This window comes from Sciurus vulgaris, assembly GCF_902686455.1.
Source record: "Sciurus vulgaris genome assembly, chromosome: 10".
Classification (NCBI taxonomy): Eukaryota; Metazoa; Chordata; class Mammalia; order Rodentia; family Sciuridae; genus Sciurus; species Sciurus vulgaris.
Window position 1 is genome coordinate 5,294,000 of NC_136470.1, and position 6,000 is coordinate 5,299,999.

Below are 6,000 nucleotides of genomic sequence, written 5' to 3' on the forward strand. Positions count from 1 at the left end.
ACTCACCAACAGGCAGCTTTGGCTCACAGTTGATTGCATAGGGTCCCCCTTTGCCTCCAGAAGTGTAAGGAACAAAGTGGATTCCTACCACACAGGAATAATTCAGACCAAGGCCTGGGGTGAGCAGGGGCCTCTGCAGCAGCAGGTGACGGTTCCAAAGGGCTTGACATGACCCAGGATGTTGATGACTCACCTTTAAAGTCAACTCTGCCAAGAAAGTTTCAGGAAATTCTGCTATCTCAAAGAATTTCCCAAAGTGTCTAAAGAGTTGAGAATTTGATTCTCATTGTGTAGCAGACACAATCCATTTTTTCTAATAAGTTAAGTATATTATTTTTTCATAATGATGGGATCTAATACTTATAATTATAAAAATAAAAAGAGAGAAGCGTAGATGTCTAAAGCTGTCATGATTCCTTTCAGCTTTGGAGGATGGAACTTTTTTCATGTATAATTCTATTAGTCGATGCTGAAACTATTATTTTCAAGTAGCTCTGTGACTTTTATGAAGATAAAACCTTGAAGGTAATTAGACTGGGATAGTTAAGCAGTGACAATTCAAATACAAGGAAAATAGCTACTCTCATTACCCATGAAAAATACAGGGTATGAAAAGCAGTCCTGGTTATAGTTATTTGATGTAGAAAGTTCTCATGTTCTTACTTTAAAGGTAGTTCAATTACGATAATGCATTTTCATTTTATTAAAATTATCTGCACAATAAATAAGTAGATACTGGTTAAGTTTTGAGACAAATGATGAGACCAATTTCAAAGAAGGGTCACGAGAAAAAGATTTTAAAAGTTGGGAAACCAGGAAACATTCCTATAGAAATTGCTTTTAAATTAACTATGACTTCCAGTTTCACAGGTAGCTTGCTTTTTTAATTACAGAAAATTGATCTTGAACAATGAAGCTACATTTTTCTGCTCTAAAAACATTAATCTTCTGTGGAGTCAGATTAAGATGGGCATCTTCACATTGGCATTGCGTTGGATTTTCTAGAGGACCGGGGAGGTGTGGCTCACTGTCCACACTGCCAAGGGCCAGGAAGAGCAGAGTTCAGGTGCACTCCTGTTCTAGTTTCAAAAATCACCCCGCACACCCAGGAGGTGAAGCCAAAGAGAAGAGGGAGTGGCTGGGGAGGCAGGACTGCCTCGTGGGAGCTGGGGACAGGAAGTAGGCTGGACATGGGTGCTGGGGTCCTGGGGAGTGTTGCAGGTGAGCTGATCAGTCACTCAGGTCACGTGGCAGGTGAGGTGACCATCCTCGACCCCTAAATTTACAGCAGTAGATTCTTCATGCACATGTGGTCACATTTCCCAGAAATCAGCCCAGAATGGCGAGCTGCCGGGGGCCGGGTGACTGAGTACACCTGGGGTATGGGCACACAAGCATCCTGGCCCTGGAGCAGGCCCTGAGCTTGAGGGGACAAGCACAGCCTCCAGAGGGGCTACTCGGGCAACCGGTCAGGAATAACGTCCCAGGACAGCTGGGGGCCAAGTGACGGCTGAGTGTTCACTTCTACTGAAGACACTGGGTGCCAGGGCCATGGGACATTGCACACAGTCCACAGGATGCCCAGCAGCCCTCCCTCTCTCTGTGCCCCTCAGACCGCCGTGCTGAGTCCTGGGGAGACGCACCGGGTTCGAGACCACACGGGGAGGCCCAGGGACACAGCCCAAGGTGCCAGCCCACCAACCCCCCTCCCGATCAGACACTGCCACCCACTGAACCTGGCTCCTCAGCATCCAGGAAATGAACAGAATGATACTTCCTCAGGGACCTGTGAGGAGGAGGCAAAGTCAGCCTTCGGAGGGGACCACAGAATGTCCGCTTTTGTAGGTGAACACTTGAAGGCCTTCAGGTCCACACAGGTCAGGCTGACACTCGCGGGCTCTCCTGCGGTGCCTGGTACACAGTGAGAGCTCAGGAAGTGGAGGCAGGGCTGCAGGACATAAATAAACCTGGACTGTGCAAAACACAATGCAAGAAAACGGCTTCTACCTCAGAGTGCTGCGCCCCGGCACACCCTGACCTTGGACAGGACACCATGGGCCACAACAGGCAAGGGTGGGAGGAAGGTGGCCTTCAGGGAGATTTTAATTGCACACCATCTGTGACAGCTGAATGATAACAGGAAGGGCAAAGAGGATGTGCCGCCCCCCAGGAGCTGCAGAGCCCCATGGCCAAGCTGCCTTGGGCTGGTGGAAGGTGCTGGAGAAAGTCACCCTGTGCTGTGACTCACACTGTCCCCAGGGAGAAGCGGCCTCACTCTTCAGTGAGGAGGAGGAGGTGGAGACAGGGATCCAGCTGGAGGGGAGGTTGACTATGGGGGGTAATCGCTTTTCATTGTTTCAACCTTGCCTTGCCTTTTGCGTAAGAGAAATAGCTTTTACCCAAGCTCCCCAGGGCCCTGCTGGCCACCAGGCACACTGCCACCCTCTGGTCCCACCTGGCTGGGTCCTGAACACCTGCAGGCCAGGGAGGCACAAAGAAGGGAGCTGCCAGGGTACAGCACCTGGTCCTTCCTGAGCACTTTCCTCTGGCAGTTAACTTTTAATTAAAAGGGGGAAAAGACATTAATTATCAGTTAACGAATTTCCATCTCTATGCAGACGTGGGAATTAGTGTGTTTAAAAAAGGCCTTGATAATTATTTCTTAAAGTTTAGAAACTGGGTGGAGATAAAAGTACTTCTCTTCCCTCCACGCTCCTCTGGTTTGGGGAAGCGGGTGCGGGCAACCCCAGCTCCTGTCTGCCAGGGCCCGAGTTCAGGGCCACACTATAAAGAACTCTAAATGGAAGGGCCCGTGGCCCTACCCAAGGAAGGGTTTGCAGGCAGCCACCTTGGAAGCCAGGGATCCACACGAGACCCCTGTGCAGCACACTCCTGCCTGGTCCCCACAGACCTTCCCAGCACAGAGAGCAGCGGGTGTCGCTCCTCACCCCCAAGCCCAGATGGATCTCCACACCCAAAACCACAACAATACAGCCTGTGCAGCTCAGCCCTGGCCCAGACTTCCACCCCCAGCACCACGAAAACAGAAAGAAACGATAACCACGCATTCTGTGTCTTAAAGGAGTTAGCAGAGAGGATCTGAATGCACTCAGCACAGAGCAACGGTGACACCTAAAGCGGGGGACACGCTCACTACCTGTGTTAATACATGAACACCGCGTGGTATTTCATTTATGTGGACCAGTATCATATGTCAATCAGAGTAAAATAACAAAACCAAATAGTCCTTAGGGTTCAGAGAAAAATGTCCCACACGCAGGGAGGGCGGATCTCCCCGCTGCGGCCTAAGGGAGGTCATATTGGCTTTGGCGGAGCTTCTTGGCCACCACCCCTGCTTCTCCTGCTCTGGCCGGCTTATTGATACCCCAAGATTTTCTCCCCAGACCCTCGTTCTCAGGTATTCTCCCCATTTTTTCCAGGACAGTCATTTTCTTTCCTTCCTTTCTTTCCTCGGGAAGAAAATTGAACGGGTGGCATCAACTTGAATTATTCAGCTGCCGTGAGTGGAAAGTAGAGCAGATCAAGAGGCCGTAAGCTCCAGGGATTAAGTCCGCTCCCAGGCAGCGGTGCCAGATGTGCTCTCTGTGAGGACAGCAGAACGCATTAAAACCTGCGCCCAGTGAAGCAGGAAAATATTTTTTTTGAAAGACCCCAAAGTTGCTCTTTCAAAGATTCCACTAACCAATTAAAAAAGAAAGAAAAAAAAAAAAAAAAAGATGTCACTGGCTACCAGCACATTCTGAGGTCACACAGCCAAGGACTCACCAGGGCTTAGACCTTCTAGGACAAAAGAGGTCCCACAAAGCAAAGATGGTGCCAACCCCCTGCTGTCAAAGGCAGACACTCTTGCCTCGGAAGGGGGCCTGGCATTCCAAACTGACCAGGGCCTCCTGCAGCCTGGGGTCCCCCTGGTCTGGTCCATGTCCTCAAAACCTGCTGAGTGTCCACTCCTGCCCCTCCCTAGCCACTGCCACCTCCTGGGAGGAGCTGTGCTGGGTCACCTTGCTGGGGGCTCACCACTGCCCCCTGCACAGGGCCATCACCGGACAGAGGCTGCTTTCTGGGTTAGTGACCTTCTCATGCTGCATCCCACACACTGTTGACCTCCATGGTGTCCTCAGGAGAGGGAGGGTCCAAACCAGTCACACTCACAGAATTTCCTGGGCTCTGGGTGCCCTGTGACCTCTCTGAGCCCCGACTCCCTGCTCATGTCAACCAGGACTGGAAATATGACCTCAGAGGAGAATCAAAAGTGCCTCCATGGAACAGGACCAAAACCCTGGCTGCTCTTCCCCACAGCACCAGGAGCCCAAGAGCCTCTGCACTTGGCCTCTGCACCTGGGCCCCAAGCACTGCCCAGAACGGAAGTCCTCAGTACGCCGCACCACCGGAGACCCCGCTGAACCCACGGAGCACTCTTCCAGAACACCAGACGCAAGAGATGAGACCAAGCAGCTTACTTCCCCTGGTGTCCAGGCCCCTGAGCTCAGAGCAAACCAATTTATAAATACCCCCCTGAACTGAGCGCACGTCTCCAGCTGGTGAAATACACTCCCAGATAAGTTCCTGAGAAATGTCCTGGTGCCTAACACAGCCCTTCACCGGAAATCACGTTCTAGGCTTTCCTGCACTGTGCCACCTTTAAAATGAGTCACTAAACCAAAAACAGTGGGAGCGGGCCCCAGACAGGGTGAGTTTTCCAGCCTCTGACAGCTCTCCCTCCTCGCCCCGCCCTGTCCTCTCCCTCTCTGTACCCTGTCCCTTCCCAGCCCCTTCGACCTTGACCCCTCCTCGGCCTCTCCTCCTCCCTCCTCCTCTGGATCCTCCCTAAACACCTGCTAAGAAGGTCAATTCCCAAACACTCGCACCTGACCTCAATGGCCTCCACAACTATGCAAATATATTTCCTGTCCAAAAATTGATAGAAAGCCAAACTAAAATATTCAAGTAAGCCCCATCACTGGAACGTAAGGGGTCCAGGGTGAGAGCGGGCAGCGTGCCTTGAGGAACCTCAGCCATGGTCCAGCAGGGGGAGGGGAGGGGAGAGTCCCTCCAGGCTAGTAGGTCAAAAGCCCAGGGGACCCAGTGGAGGATGCTCTGCAGGATGGGGTGGGGCCCTGGCCTCGTCTGCTGCCCCCCCGGATGCACCCCAAGTACAGCTTGGAAGCCAGCACCACGCTCAGGCCTGGGGAAGGTTTGGAGGTGAAGCAGTCTCATTGGAGCAGGGCCCTCCTGCCCGCGTGGCAGAGACCCATTCACTGCCAGCTGTAACAGGGGCCAGTCCTGGGAAGACACCAGGAGCCCCCGGCCACAGTGATGCCAGCCTGGTCACTCTGCAAGGGACGACACCAATGTCACATAATGGCAGGAGCGTCACTTCCACTGTGCAAGGCCGACTCTGCTGCCACCAAGAGGAAACTGCTCTCCTCTGCAAGGTCAGGGGCTCTGCATGTGGGCCAGGAAGGCCATCAACTGTCCTTCTGGCTCTGGTGGGGTGAACTCGGGGGCACATCTGCTTTCACACTCACCCTGGAGCTGTGTTGACCCTTCTGCCCCAACCCTCCAGCCCAACCAGAAGGTGCCAGAACTCAGCCCCCGGGGGAGGGCTGGGTGCAATGGGCGGGCCCTGAGAGAGGACCCCGTTGTACAGGAAAGGGGAGGGGCGGGCACTCCGCTGGGACAGCCTACCCTGCAAAGTCCTCGTGGTCTGTGTCTTCCAGGGTGGTGACGGGCTGCCCAGTGCCTGGGACCACAGCCTCCCTTCTTCCCACCCACCCTGTTCTCCCCAGTCAACAGACCTGGAGAAAAATCTTCACCCACTAGCCCTTTCTCCATCCAGGACAGGACAGGTTCAGAAACATACTACAAGGAACTCAAGAAAAAGACAGTAAAGCCCCCACACCCTGGATGGGATCTGGAGGGGAGCTCCCCAGGCCTCCTCTCCATCGCCAAGTCCCTTGAGAGGGTACGCCACGGCTT